The sequence below is a fragment of the Aythya ferina genome, assembly GCF_964211825.1.
Source record: "Aythya ferina genome assembly, chromosome: 3".
In the NCBI taxonomy this organism is placed as follows: Eukaryota; Metazoa; Chordata; class Aves; order Anseriformes; family Anatidae; genus Aythya; species Aythya ferina.
Genome location: NC_140298.1, coordinates 87,819,403 through 87,835,620, shown reverse-complemented (window position 1 = coordinate 87,835,620; position 16,218 = coordinate 87,819,403). Strand labels below are relative to the sequence as shown.

General features: G+C 38.3%; 1 protein-coding gene across 1 annotated transcript in view; it reads left to right on the top strand.

The window, feature by feature from the left end:
- KCNQ5 (potassium voltage-gated channel subfamily Q member 5) overlaps positions 1 to 16,218 on the top strand; it is a 290,627-nt gene that overhangs the window by 17,864 nt on the left and 256,545 nt on the right. The window lies entirely within an intron of this gene.

The window sequence follows — 16,218 nt, the reverse complement described above, 5'->3', positions numbered from 1 at the left end:
TGCTAAATACTGCCATTAGGTGCATGACATCAACTGAAAAAAAAAAATCTGAAAACAGCAGCTTGTATTCCAGGGAGCACTGCTATGATTTGCTGCTGATTTTTGACTCCTAACAATTGGATTTGAGTCTGTTACTAGCAGAAGGAAGTGGTTTGTCTAGGATTGTCCCACTGAAAAGGAAACATATCTGGAAAATGTTTCCTTATATTTGGAGAGTAAGGCTCTATTGAACAGTTTGAATGTTAACTGCATGAAACGTGATTACATGCTTAATTGCTTGTGTGTAAATAATGGAATGAAATCCTTTTGGGTAGTAATTGACATACACCTGGAAGCAATTAAGTAGAGCAGTTTATAATATTGGTTTCCCTGAAATACAAGAAATATATCAATTCTCATGGCACAAAATCACACACCTCCATGTACTGCAAATATTGCCTCCTAAGAGAACCAGGTAGAAACCAGAATCTACTTTTAGATCTGTCTTTTGAGGTCTGCCCTTGTTCTATTTGATTCATTTTTAGAATTGGAATTGGAATTGGAATTAGAACTCATTAGTGCTGAGGGAGCTGGCAGACATCATTGTTAGGCCACTCTAGATCATCTTTGTCATGGCAATAAGAAGAGATGCCTGAGGACTAGAAGAAAGCTGACGTCACTCCAGTCTTCAAAAGAAGGAGGACCCAGGGAACTACAGGCCAGTCAGCCTCACTTCAGTCCCTAGAGAGGTGATGGAACAGCTTATCCTGGAGGCTATCTCTAAGCATATGGTAGACAAGAAAGTCATCAAGAGTAGTCCTCATTGATACATCAAAGGGAAATCATGGTAAACCAACCTGATTGCCTTCTATGATAGGACAATTAGCTGGATAGATGAGGGGAGAGCAGTGGATGTTGTCTACCGTGACTTCAGCAAGGCTTTTGGTGCTGTCTCCCATCATATTGTTATAGGCAAGCTTGGGAAGTGTGGGCTGGATGAGTAGACAGTGAAATGGACTGAGAACTGGCTGGATGGCAGGTCTCAGAGGGCTGTGATCACTGGCACAGAGTCTAGCTGGAGACCTGTAGCTACTGATCTAGGCCTCAGTACTGGGTCCCATGTTGTTAACCTACTCATCAATTACTCAGATGAAGGGATAGAGTGCCTCCTCAGAAAGTTTGCTGTGATACAAAACTGGGAGGAGTTGCTGATACCCCAGAGTGCTGTGGTGCCATTCAGAAGGGTCTAGACAGGCTGGAGAGATGGGCAGAGAGGAACATCTTGAAATTCAAGTGCAGGGTCCTGCACCTGGGGAGAAATAACCCCATGCACCAGTACAGGCTGGGGGATGACTTGCCAAAAAGTTAATCTGCAGAGAAGGACATGGGAGTCCTGGTGGACTAGTTAACCATGAGCCAGCAATGGGCCTTTGTGGTATCCTGGGCTGAATTAGGATGAGCACTGTCAGCAGGTTGAGGGAGATTCTTCTCCTCTACTCAGCCCTCGTGGGGCCACATCTGGAGTCCTGTGTCCAGTTCTGGGTTCCCCAGTACAAGAGGGATATAAAACTGCTGGAGACAGTCCAGCAAAGGGCTACTAAGATTATTAAGGCACTGGAGCATCTCTCACATGAGGGAGCTGGGCTTGTTCAGCCTGGTAGAAGAAAAGACACAGAGTGAATCTCATCAATGTGTATAAGTATCTGAAGGGAAGGTGTCAAGAGGATGGGGCCAGACTCTCCTCAGTGGACAAGAGGCAATGGGCACAAAATGAAACACAGGACGTTCCAGCTGAACATGAGAAAAGCTATGTTACTGTCAGGGTGACCGAGCACTGGCACAGGTTGCAGAGAGAATTTGTAGAGTCTCCTTCACTGGAGATATTCAAAAGCTGTCTGGACACAATCATAAGTAATGTGTCCTAGGGACCCTGCTTTAGCAGGGGGGTTGGACCAGATGATCTCCAGAGGTCCCTTCCAACCTCAGCCATTTTGTGATTCTGTGAAGGTGTGTGGGGCAGGGAGGCCTGGCTGTCCTGGCATCTTTCTTGGTGCTGTCAAACTGGTGGTCTGCTCTTGTTGCTTTAGTTACTCCAAACCCGAGTAGTCAGTCCTGAAGTGTTGTGAATCCTACAGTCAGATTACTATATTTTTATGTTTACATTTAATTAATGTTTTTCTATACTAAGTATATTAGAAAAAAAAAGTTGTCTTATGAGTCTTGTTTATTTGCCATATTAAAAGTCCTTAGCATGTGATTTTTTTTTTCTGTGAAATCTCACATATAATTAAAATTAAAAATACACTACGTAATATTTATATAATGCAGAACTGTATTAAATAATTAAGACTAGATTATTCAGTTTAATTTGTTTATGATGCATTTTATAATCCAGTTAAGTAGATAATAGAGGTAAATGCATTCCCTAAAATTCCATTAAATAGCATGGACAACATGTTTAATTACCAAGAAAGGAAAAATGAATTAACACTGGAGTTGCAAAGAGCAGAAGTGTAAAGCTGAAGCTGAAATTCCAGGAAATTGCTGTTGTTTGTTTGTTTGTTTTTGTTTTGTTTTGTTTTGTTTGTTTGTTTATTTGTTTTTGGCTTATTTTTAAAATGGAAGAAATCTTTCCATTACTTTTTATAAAGATATTGTTCTAGAAACCATGCACACGGTGTGTACCAGAATTAACTCCTTCCAGTTATGGAGACACCAAGTAAATCAATTACAACTAATTCCAGACCCATCTTAAGATACGTCCATACAATGAAACTAGAGTTTTTATACACACATACATACATAAGTAAGTAAGTACAAACATGCTGTTGAATATAGTAGCTCCTGATTTCAAGGTGAAATAATGCTTTCCCCTTTCCACACCACTGATGGCTAACTTGCACCACAGTTGACTGACTCCATCTTTTCTGCCTTCTGGCAGGCCATGGGCCTCTTCTGGACATAGCATGATAATCCTCTAGCCCTTTGACATAGTCTGTGGGGGATTTTTGGTCCCAGGTATCCAAAAAAAGGGAGAACTGTTGCAGATCACCAGAATATTAATTGGTTGTTGTTGTTGTTTGTTTGTTTTTATATCTATAACTTAGGTATTTGATGACCTACTGAGTAGTGTATGATGGTATTTGAAAGTTGTGTGTCTGTAGTGTATGCTGTAGGATGAAGAGAGACAGATCTCTGGCCACTTCATTCATCTTATGCCCTTCTTCCCAAAGAGAAGAGCAGTCAGGAGCAAACTGTTCCCTGAACTGTAACCAGGCTTAGTCCTGGCATTCAGCAGTGCAGTGCAGAAGGCCTTTTCTTCTCTTTAGTAGTGTAGACATACCCAAAAATGCCTACAGCTCCTTTGCGGTGCCTTCTTGGGACATAGTGTAGAAGTGGGGATTGCCAGCCAGAGCTGATGGAGAACAGGTTTTGCATTGTGAAAATGTGGGATTTAAAAAATTCCATCCCAAATTGCAATGAGGAGGTGTCTTTCACTGTTTCCCAAATCAAATGTAAAAAATGTGACTTAGACAAATGTTGTGCTTTAGTATTAGCTATTTCATACTTTTTTGAAAATGTGTTGAGCCTCACTTCATTAAGAAGGCTTTTTCACCTGAAATGATTAAAATGCTTCACAGACTCCTCAACATTCCTGTGAAGGAAGACAAAAACCAATTATTTCCATTTGATGAAAGTTTTTGATGCTTGTGAATCAGTATTTTCCTTCAGAAGAACATTAACATTTTGCTGAAATATCCCAGTCAGCTTTATTCTCCATCTATCCTCTCTTTTTCACTTCCCCTCTTCTCTTTGCCAATGACCAACATGTAGAAATGCAATGGGAGTCCTACTAGAGATTTCTTACTACATTTTTCATGAGGAATTCACATGGAAAGTCTGATACTCTAACAGAAGAGCTTCTTCACTCTGGGTGGTTCTCTAGGGAGCACAGTTCAGTATTAAAAGTACAAGGTAAAGCCGGGAAGCTGAAAGAGAGTGGAAATAGTGATGAATACTGGTTAAAAGCATTAGAAGCGGCTAAAGAATTTGGTAGGAAGAACCCAGCTTTAACCTTTCATCACCTCTAACCCTCCAGAAATGCAAAATTACATGAAAAGGTTGGCGAACCTGGGTGGTTTCTGAAACTTGGCGACTGAGGGCACCATGCTTTAAAGCCACAGGAGTTGTATGTGTAAGCACGCATTTCATCCTCTTTTAAGATTCAGTCTTCTGTGTTCTCGGTGACACCTTCTGTCTGTATCTAGTGTTTTCCAATGCTTTTGCTGTAAGGGAGCCAAGGACCTTGCTACAGTGCCCTACAGCAGAGCTTAATAACTGGCAACCCAGTTGGCTGTAGCATGTAACCAGGCTTGCACTGTACCCGCACCAAAGAGACTGGCTTTTGCTTTTGCTGTTATCAAGGGCCCAGGTCTTATCCCCCATTACTGCAAACATAGCTCTACACTGTGGAACAATCAATATTTGCAAACCTTTAACAAGTCAGCTGTAATACCAATGTGTTAGTTCTTCCAGGTTCCCTCTTCTGTCCCACTAGTGATGCAGACATCCTGGGAGGCTCTGACTACAATGAGATGTTAGTCAGTTAGTGTCATCATGTTATTTGCTTACTTTTACCTGAAGCCTGATATACCTAAATAATGTTTTAGAATAATATTGTATTCTCTCAGACACACGTGCACACACACACACACACACACACACACACACAAGGTGAATGACTCATGTCATATGTATTTCTTTGTATATATTTAATTATAATTTTTCTACCTTGATGTTTTATCTTAAAGATCTTTAATGAAAAGCAAGTGGACCAATTACCAAGTGCAGCATTTCTGGACTTTTTAGAAATATACATTTGGACTGAAAAATAATGAGTGTAGCAGTATTTTTGTGTTTAGAAGTATGATGTAGTATTTTTAAAATGTTTACATTTATCTGTGCCTAAAATACTTTAAAGATAAAGAAACCTTTTTGTTATGCAACTAATCAGAGGATAATTCATAGCAAAATTGCTGTTACAAGTTAGAAATATTCTTCAGGTTGTTTAACATTTCTCAACTCCTTGTTGAAAGAATGCAAATGAAGCAAAGCAGTAAGTGAAGACAAGCTGATGTTACACTCTGGTGTTGCTTCTTTTAAATTTGGCTTAAGGCATAAAATAACAGCTTGAGAAGCCAGTGCAGCAAGCACTAACTTTTGTGATTCATTTAAAGTAGCCACATTTTTAAACATGAAGGAGCTTTTTGAGGCTATGCTCTTGACATAAAAAAATATTCATACAAAAATGTGCCCTTAAATGTGCTTATGTTTTTACTGCCAGGTGCTTCTGTAGCAGTAGTACATATTTCTTGGATAAGGAAAATAACCTAAAAGCAGTAGTGTTTTTTTTTTTTTTTTTTTTTTTTTTTACGTTATGTTATGAAGCATCAAGCAATCAAGCATCATTCATCGTTGAGTTCTGGGAAAATAATATGTTTTTCGGCAACTTTTGTTACTGCAAACCTTACTAATCTCAGTTAAGAGTTGTTTCTATAGGAGATCCATGAGGAAATACCACAACAACCTGTTGGTCATGTTGCAGTTGCAAGTGCAAGGGAAGCAGATGGCTGTTGGCTCTTGAGCTGCTTTACTTCATGTTTCTGCCCACCAACCTGTCCTGTTGTCTGCCTGCTTGCTCAGGCTGCTTTGCTTCTGGTTTGCCATTTTCCATCTGCATTTACTTAGTGGACCTCTCTGCTGCTTGCTAAGCAGTAGGCAAGCTGATGTGAAGCCCACTGAGCAGAGATATCCACAAGTTTGGTAGCTGGGAGTTAGGAGATCTTACCATGCTTCCACAGACTTCTTTGAAATTCAATAGTTTAGGAAAGATTCTACACCTAATATTTCCTCCAATTAAATTCATAATTAGAAAATATTTGGAATTTTTACCTTCTTATTAAAAAAAAAAATGTGTGTGGGAATTATTTTGCCCAGTTCAGATCTTGAATATTTTGTACTTTAAATAAATGTTTTGATTGACATGAAAATATGTAACATACTGGAAAAAAACTGAGCCAGACCATTTTCATAGTTTCTATGTTTGGTATCTGGGGAAAGTTCCCCATGGAGTTTCTTGATACTCCTTGACACCTGCTACCCAAAGTTTCACCATGAAAAAAAAAATCCTGATACCCTGTGACATAATTCTTCTCATTCTTCTTCTGATGGTCCTCACTCTCTGCATGGGTAGGGGCAATGGGCATGGCTGACAACTCTAGGTTGCATATTTTTTTAAAGTTAAGGTTAGCAACTAGTACTAGATATCACCGATGATACCTAGTCTTGTTTCAGACTGCCATGTGGACTGCACAGGTTAATTTTTATAACATGCTGAGCAGGCACAACATATTGAAATGCAGTGGGAGTTAGTTTTTGAGGCCCCTGAAGTTCCTGGAAGTGCCAGTCAAATGCGAAGCAAAACCTTGTTGGGCTTGGCAGGAAGTGGGATTGTGGTGAGCCTGCTTATCAGCAGACCTGTATTTCTGTTGCAGTGTGTACTGCAATTTTCATGTAGTTGCCTCACATTTTGTAAAGGTACTTGGCAGCCAAACAGCTTCATGTTTATTGACCAATTTCAAGGTAATACTGGTTACCCTGTTCTCCAGGCCCTGTTTCTTGGTTGTAAAGTCAGCAATTAATAAAAAGCAAGACATGCTGGGTGAGTGGAGAATTGGTGTGATTTTAATTAGCAGGTAGCTCCATGAGTAACAGAATTAATAAAACTTGGAATTACATTTCTGGATTAATTTCCTGTTTTGGTGCCTTAATATGATCAGAGCTCAATCTCAGGCATTTTCTTCAGTGTTGGCATTCAGAAGGTTTATCTCCTGTGCATTTCTTGTGTAGTGAGAGCTGTGTAATGTGCTATGTCTTTTCTATGGCACATAGTTTCTTTCACCTGCCGGCTCACTTATTTTCATTCAATATATAAGAAGGTGACGTTTTTGTGAATTCCCCCCTCTGTCAGGTCTGATTGAAATCTGCTACCATGTTGAAAGCTGACTTGTGTTGAGGGAGGCTGGAGCAGGCAAGCATGCACACAAGCAGCCTGATTGCATAAGTCTTGTTTCCATAAGAATCCAGCTGCAATCCCATTGCTAGCTCAGTCTGTTACTCAAGAGGACTAAACTGACTGCATTCCCAGGAGCATACAGTAACAGTTCAAGTTTACATGTCATTTTTTGAGAACACGCTTGGTTTGTCCAAGTAAGGACAGCTGACTCAAAGGAGTGGTGATGGCAGTACCAGTTTTCTCGTGCCATAAATATACGTTGTACTTTGCAAGGAAAAGATGAGGTTAACCTAAATGAAATGCAAATCACAACATATTCATATTGGCTTGTCACTTAGGTTTCACTTCAGGTTCTCATTCACTTTCCACTGTGAATGAAAACAACATTCCTGTTGAATGAGCGTTTTCCTGGAAAGACAAATGTTAGGTACCCCCACCCATCTTCCTGCTGCTTAATCCCTGTGGACATAAAAGGGTGATGAATATGAAGATGAGAAATCACACCCTTTTCCCTTTACCAGCCTGGAGAGGTGTTGATGTTAAGCAATGACAGTGCTTTGTGCAGAGTTGCCAACATTTAGAAGTGTTATCCAAAGAAAACTCTCTAAATAAACTGGGTGCCCGCTGGACTGCAAGGAGTGAATAAACAGAGAGAGGTTGCCAAGAAAGTGGAGTACAGGGCACAGTTTGGACATGGCCAGATTTATGGGGCGGATGAAGGAGCCATTGGGGAAGGGGCTTTGCACCTTCAAAAGCTTCCAGAAATGTTCTTACTCCTCATGGAACTGATATAGCCCTACTGTGGGAAATACATTAAATTAGATTGCAAAAATACTTGAGACTGTATGGAGAAAAAATAAAAACAACAAAACACTGAAAAGCAATAACTCAACTCAGCCTGTATTCTGTACAGTAAAAGCAAAAGAATAGTTGAAAGTTTTTCTCTTCTGCCCCTTAGTCTTTCACAGCAAAAACATTAACATCCTACATTTTCATTACTGAATAGCATCTTCTTTGCATTGATTTTGAAAATGAGGCTTTATTAGTCTTGAATAGAGACTTTCACTAGGGTAGCCATTCTGTAGAGTACCAGTTTAGTTATCAGTTTGAACTCTGCTGAATAATCTGTTTTGCTAGTAAATGATTTTAGTTTTAAATCAGCATATTTTAGTATGGAGCATTTAGAGTGACTGCTGGTCTTCACTACATACAGAAAATGCAATAGTCTACTTTAGCAGAATAACAGGTAATAGTATCTTTCAATTAAATTTTCAGCAAGGCTATACACATTGTTGTTAATCAGTGCTGATCATTCACAATTAGATATTGGTGGCAAAGATTCCCACCAAAGCAAGTTTGTTTTTTATTTCATGGCTTTCAGGAAAATGTTTTTTTTAAACTCTTGTTTCCTACTGCTGATTTGTAACTCTGAGAAATGCACTTTTTCTAGATTTTTTTTTTAACTATTAGTATTTTTAATTATTTTTCCCCAGCTTTAGCTCCAGCAGCTTCAAAACTAAACTCTCAGTTTGTCTGTACAAAACTAGTGACAGTATTACAAAAATACATACAAAAGCAGTGAATGGGGTTAAAACTACTGGTCTCAAATAAAAGGCACACATCAGTAATCCTGATGGACCAAATGCCTTAGAAACAGCATACTTAATGTTAGGTACACAGTCTAGCTGATTAGGAGAAATGGAGAGATTAGGTGTATGTGAGCATTCAGAGGATATTTGTATTAAAAGATTCAATTCTAAACTTGGCAGGTAACTTAAACATAAGACTTGGCTGAGATAATATAGATACCTGAAGTTAAAAAGCTGCAATATTTTGCCCCATCCCACCCTGTTCCCTGTACATTTGAATTCAATCGCATTTCCGTGTGCTGAATGTTGTGGAGACAAGCAATATGATAAGACATGTAAGATAATGTTCCTCTTCTGAGTTCCTATTTGAATGTCACCAATTCAATGGCTAAAAATTGTGTCAAATAAATTAGATGATACCTATTTTTGGACATGTGTCTACAACACAAAAATCTCCTTACTTGCCATTAATTGACAGGATGTTCTTGGCAGAGAGGTTACAAACTGAAGTTATTGGGAAACTGAAATGCTATTTTTTTCAAGAAGAGGTCATGGAATGGTTTGGATGGAGGGGAGGACCTTGGAAAGAGGGTGGTTATATGGGTTTTGGTTGGCTTTTGTGTGTTTTTCCCCCAATATAGAAAGAACATTGTTGTCTGTCTGAAACGAAAAAGAAAAACAAGCAACTAAGAACCAATGCCTGGCATTCCTTTTTATTCTGCATATACCTTCCTTGTCTTTTTTATAAGAGAATATTGGCATTTTAACAAGCTTGTTAGTAGCATTTTAAGAATACCGAAGAAAACAAATCAATGAGAGAGCACACATTGTTCAATCAAGAATTATTTGCTAGATACTGATGATTTTTGAAGTACAAAAGCAGTTTCTGAAAAACGTAAGTTTAATGCCAAAACTTTATCGGCAGTAAATGTGCAAGAAGTTAAAGTCTGCATCCCTTTTAGGTCTCTAAGATTTGTAGAGTTGTAAACATTCTCGCAAAATTGCAGAATGCCAACAGAATTCTATTAAAATATTATTATAAAGTTCTTTATAAAAACTTTTTTTTTCCTATTTTTGTTTTTATTGGCTCTCTATAGGATATGGGTTCATAACCCAGTCATAATCAGTTCCAATCTGAAATTAGAAATGGGAATGAAGCCACTTTTCCACAAGTTAGACAGTAAAGGCTGTTTCTGCGCCAGCAAAAATTCAACTAATAGTGGTTCTTCCTAAGAAATGAAGTACAAGAGGTGATGTGTAAAAATGGTTTTCTTGATTAAATGTGGTAAGAAAAATCATTGAAGATATGTTGTGAATGAATGCAATTCATTCCTATCTACATCTGTAAATTTAAAAACGAACATTTTGGCCATTTATTTTAAAAAGTTTTAAATATTTTAAGCATGTGCCAATATAATTTATATTGTCAGTTAATATTTTATATGCTTATATCCGTAGAAGTTTCCAGTGATTATTTAAAGTTTGTGGACTTCTAAAGCAATTTAACTTGAAAACAAATGCAAAGAATTGTGAAGCAGCTGTTAATTATTTCTTAGAATCCCACTTTTTTTTTTCTTCTTAGAATAAAATTCTGGAATTTAGAGGAGTTGGAAAACCAGAAGAAGAACAGAACCATCTTAATATAAACATAATATTATGGTTATGCCTAATTTTGTTAAAATAGATTGTATTTGCATGTTCAGTTTCCTTGTGTAGGCAATATGGACAGAAATACTCCATTCCTATCGTGTTGTAGAGTGATGTGAAATTTGAAATGAATGATTTTATTTTAGTTGTAATACATGCTGAAAATGAAAGACAAAGTGTGATTACTGTATGAATTTGTGTGCATTGTGGAGCTTGTGTGTGTGCTATGTGACCTTTCTAGAAGGTTTTTCACAAGTTTGTCACCTGAACATGCAGATTATTGAGGAAGGGTGTTGGTGGTACTCTAAACTGGGACATTGTTCTCTCTTGGTCGCCTTGGAGCCTCCCTGGCAGCAAGAAACCTTCAAAGGAGTCAAGGGCCTGGGTTGGCATTTTGTACGGAGTAAAGCATGAAGGAAATTATTCCTGTCTCTAGAGAGATACCTGAAGTTGAGGTGTGTCTCAACAAGCCAGTGTGCTGAGGGGCCCGAAAGCAAACTCCAGCAAAGGACTGAAAATGAACTTCCTGATGTTGAAAGTCTTGAAATTTCCACTTCAGAAGGATAATTGCTGTGGGATCCTGGAGAAGAAGAGTTATCCAGATTTTCGCATATGACATTTAATGCTGTAGATAAAAGAAACCGTTTTCCATAACAATCTCAAGGTAAATCAGTCATTAAAAGACTAGTGCATTTTGAACTAAATTTTTAGCTCGATTATATATACTGAAATACTTGTAATCCTTACATTTTTGGTGTCTGCAAAGTGTATTCCAGAATCAAAAACACTGTTTAGTTAGAGTCTATTTTATGGCATGTTCTTCAGTGAGGATTATGGACATACAATTTACAGTTTGTAAATACACGAAAATGAACACTGCTGCATAGTGCTTGGACATAATTTATGTATTTTGTGGTCATAGATCCAGTCAGATGAAAACATATCCATTCAAAGAAAGTTGTGTTGCCAGTTAATAGTTCATATATACTAACAAAAAATAAAGTTAGATGATGTCAGAGGAAAAATTGTGCTCCGTGGCACACTGTATTTTGCAATAAACAAGGTACAGTCACATTGGGTGTATGACAGACTTTTGGTATTATTTCTGTTGGCTATGCTGGTCTTTTGGCAACCTTGATCAAAGAATTCATGTCAGAATAGTCAGCATAATCCCAGAAGCAGAAATGGGCTGTAAGTCTTTACTAAATAATGACTAAAACCATTTAAACAAGGTTTGAACTGAGGTTACAGATCTAGCTTGAAGCTCCAAGCTCACCAAATGTGGAAAAACAAGGAAGAGTGCCAGTTTGATTAAAAATATGATGCATATTGCAATAATAGCAGTTATATATCAAGTAACCAGAAGAGTGGATATTTGAGACACCAGATATATGCTATTGATGGACCTGCTGAATTCAAACAAAGTTGTTCATTGAAAAGCAGCAGATAGTTGTGTGCAGAAGCAGAGTGGTGGTGTGTGGGGTGGTTTCCATTGGTTTAATTTGCTTCTTTACCCACAGAAAGTGTTGAATTGAGTTTCATGGTGCAGCATGATGTCCCTTACCTTCCTGGCTTGCTGGTGGGAGCTCTACCTGCTACATCTCCTAACCAGGTGCATTTCATGATAAAGTTACTGAAGACCATAAAGCTATTTTCTATGTTCACTTAGTAACATTTGAGACCTTTTTGAGTATTTCATCTTGTCTAATTTTTGTCATGGTGAAAGTTTTCATATATTCCAGACATGCTTTGTCTTTTGAAAGGTGTTGTACACACCTTGTACCAAACACACTACAGCTGTTTTCTTGCTCATAAAGCAAGCAGGGTACTGACTTTCATGTTTCTCAACAGGGACCACATTGAGTATAACCATTTATTTTAACACTCATTCCAATCTGCAACCCTGGATTTTGCTACCTGTTTGTTCTTTTCCTCCTCCCTATTTTCTTTCGTGTGTCCACCAAGGACATTTCTTTTTCTTCTTAATGACTCCCATCTTTTTCTTTCCATCTTATTTTCCATCTTATTTCCATCTTATTTGGCATTAGTAGACAGCACTTGGGTACTTTGCATGTTATTTGGTGCTGTCAGTGCCAGTGATGACAATTTTTCTAAGTTTCACATGGCTGGCAAGAGACTTTCAGTGTGGGTTTTATGGGTGTCCACTGAACCCCAACCAACTGCTGCAGGAATATCTGAGAATCAGGGAAGAAATCAGTCCAATTTAAGTGGACACTTAAAATGGGTGTGTATGGAGAAAGTTACTTTGGAGTTACAGTGGGAGCTCCACACATTTAACATAATTTTGATGACTGGCAACAAGTTTTGAGCAGAGTGAAGGAGCCCACACTGAGGAAAAGCTGATGTGAGCCACAGCCTAAACATAGCCACACCAGAACATAGAGCTCCTCCATGCAAAAAGTGGGCTTAAAGCCTTGTGTTGGAATGGTTACGTGTTGGGAGCTGCAACACGCCTAACAGTCCATTTATATTCTTTGGAAAGACAACAGCATAACTCACTACTACCTTGATGATGAGCAGACAAAGCACATAGAAAGTGTTGCTAGAGAACCATGTAAAGGTCAGGCAAACTCTGTTGATGGCCAAGAAACAGAGATGGTTGCTTTCAGGGACCATGGTGACTGCTTATCCTCCCCCATCCCATTGGTGCTACATGCCTGAGTTAGCACTTCTCCAAAGCTCTTAAGGGGAATGGAGCTTGGAGATAGATAACAGGAAGCAGCTCCTGTTGATGTAAGTGAGATGTTAGCGCTGTGAGCAGGGCAACCAGTGCTGTAGCTCTGACTGCATGTTTGTGCAGCCACCTCAAACCCCATCTTAAAAATAAAACAAGGGCTTTGAAATAAAGTAGTCATCCAACTAATGTGTTTAGTGTCTACTAGATTTGAATGATACTCTGTTCTGAAGTAGGCAAATGATTTTAAAGCAGACACTCCTGTGTTTTTTGTTTCTTCAGTATCACTGAAAAAAAAAAAAAAAAAAAAAAAAAAAAAAAAGAAAAGAAAACCACCAGTCTTTTTAAAATAAGGCAACTGTCATTGATAAAATATGTGTAAAATGTTGGGGTGTTTAGAAAAGGAAGTGAGAGGCATGTGTGTCATCTGTGCAGGAGGAGCTGGGAGCTGTGTGGTCCCAGCTGTGCTTGAATGTGCTCAGCCTGGTGCTCCTCATCTTTGCTCTTGGCTTCAGCCATCAGGTGTCAAGGCAGCATCCCAGTATTGGGCTTTCAGCATATTTCTGAGATAATTAAAGATGTGGACTACCAAAAGCCATCACCATGCATTCACCATGTGTTTCAGGACAACTAAATGCTAGTTTAGTTCTCTGAGGTGTTTATCCCCCTTTAGTCCTAGCAGATCACATCATACAGAGTAGAATATTAAAAAGAGTCAATCTCATGAGAAATTAAAACAAAAATTTCCATTATTTTTCATGTAGTTGGGAGGAACATCCAGCCAACTGGCATGCTGGCATCATCTAAGGTGGATACAAATATCCAGTTTTCACATCATGGAAAATCACATTGTTCCATAAAAAGGCCATACATAATGAAAGAAAACAAATAACAATGCACACACTTTTCATGTCCTGGGAAGAAACAGCAAGCTGAATTGTATAAATGTTAATCATGTCATTTACCCCATGCCAAAAGGTTTTTGGAGGCCATGGTGATTAGGACTATGAAAGAACACATTCAAATTACAGTGGAATTTATAAACTGACGTTAATGAAAAATTAGTGCTACCTGTCACATAAATATATGCCATGATGAATGCAGATTGCAAAGTTGGAAAAATATTTTGCTTTAGAGAACAGCTTTTTATAATAATAGACAGTGAGGCCAATATAATATACTAAAGATAAATAGCTTCTAACCAAAAACTTTGTTTCCCTTGTTTCCCATACCCTTAACGTCACAGTGAAAAAATGTTTTCCCTCATTTTAATACTCTTTCCAGCTTGATTACATTTACAAAAAGAAGCCAAATTATTAAGATATTAGTTCCTTTAGAAGGTGGAAGATTAGGTTAAACAAACAAAAGGCATTAATTCAAATTTTGATGAGGATTCTTGAAACTGTTGATGTAGAATGCCTAGGTGTTCCCCACATTTTTAAGATTATTTTAGAGTTTGAAATGGTCTCCTTTAAAAATGAGGATTGTGTTTTATAATTTATACCCCCTTTTTAAAAACAAAAATAAAGCTAGGTGCTTGTTAAATCACTTTTGGTTAATCTCGATTACCTTTCCACCAGTAGCTGATGCCACCAATGGCATTTCCTGCAGAATACCAAAAATACAGATTCAAAACCATAAGTATTGGGAAAACTAGTATTTTGCTATCCTTCTGCCCTTGATTTAGTTCTGGGTCAGTGTAAAACAGAGCAAGTGTTTCTGTAAGCAAGTACAGTACAACAAAATATTTCTGGATCTATGGATAATCTTCCAGGTCTTTTAGGGATGAGTGGTGGATCTGTATTTGTAGTCTGCACTTCTATGTGGAGAGTTTTGCTTCTTCACTGATGCTATGACTATTTTAAAATGCACATGGTCAGTTTTAAAAGTTAGATGTTCAATATATTCATTTTGTCATTTCTTTCCTCTTGGATTTGAGAGGTACCATTAAATTACCTATTTCCGTAGCTTAACAATGTGTGTTTGAATGTCTTTGCCATTAAAGGCTGATCTGAGAGCTATTTAATGACAAGGCACTATCTTAATCAGTGAGGAGTACAAAAGTACCACTGCTATCCAATAATTAAGGTTTTTAAACATCAGTAGATGATGGTTTTGCATATCACTGGAGCTAGACGTTTTCAAATTGAGAGGACTGGCACTGGAATTAAAGCTTCAGAGCTGATTTCTGCCCAAAGGCTGTACATAATTCATAATCTACAAATATGAATTAATTAAATTAAAAGAATATTACCTACATGTACAAATGATACAGATTTAAAACCAACTGTAAGTAACCAGAGGTGTGAAACTATAGTCTGTCTTTTTATCCTGCTCAGTCAGTTTGCCTTGCTTCTTAATTTGGCAGCTTTGTTGCCTGGTATATTCTACAGCATGGAAACAAAACCAGAATAAATCCCTGGTCTAGGAATCCAGGCAGTCCAATTTTCTTCTGTTTTTCCTGTTTATCTTGTCACTTAGGTCTTACCCTGTGTTTGACAGGGGTGTTATTCTTCTGGTTGTCCCACACCTTGCCTTATGTTTCTGGTAAAGCAAAGGGCAGAATGCATTGTTGTGTTGTTGTTTTTTTTTCCCTGGGTTATTAGGATAACAAAGTATTGCACATTATGAAACCTGAGCAATCATTTGCTGTAGCTGGTACAGTACCGTGCAGTTTCTTAAGGACCAGGAAAAAAAAAAAAAAAAAAACAAAAAAAAAAAACATAACATTTGCAACTATGGAGCTATGGGAATATTTTCCTTTTGATCGGGGTGACTTCCTAGCCTGGACACGTGCTTGCAAAGCACATCCTTTTGCACAGCATGAATTCACTCCAAACACAACAGCAGCCTCCAAACAGAGCAGAATTTCCCCTGGAAGCAGCAGTCCCCCAGACAGTAGCAAACTATCTCCCCTGCTTCCTGTAAGTGATAGCTTGCTGTTTGTATCCCCAATACGAGGGATATCAGAACTTGGCTTTACCAGCATTGGCTCCATCCCTTCTCCTCTGCGACTCTCAGTGCTGTTTTCTACCTCCTGTAATGAAATCCCTTTCTTGCCCCCATAATTTGTGTGCCCAGCTTTCACAGGACTGTTCTCCATGGAAACCCATGGAAAAGCTCCTGAAACAGCTGAGGAAATGTGTTAAGAATTGCTTTGTGTCTCTGGGCTTTTGGTGAGGTTGTTCTTTTATGCTTGTTGCATGTATGCAGTCAGGGCCTAATTAAACTCT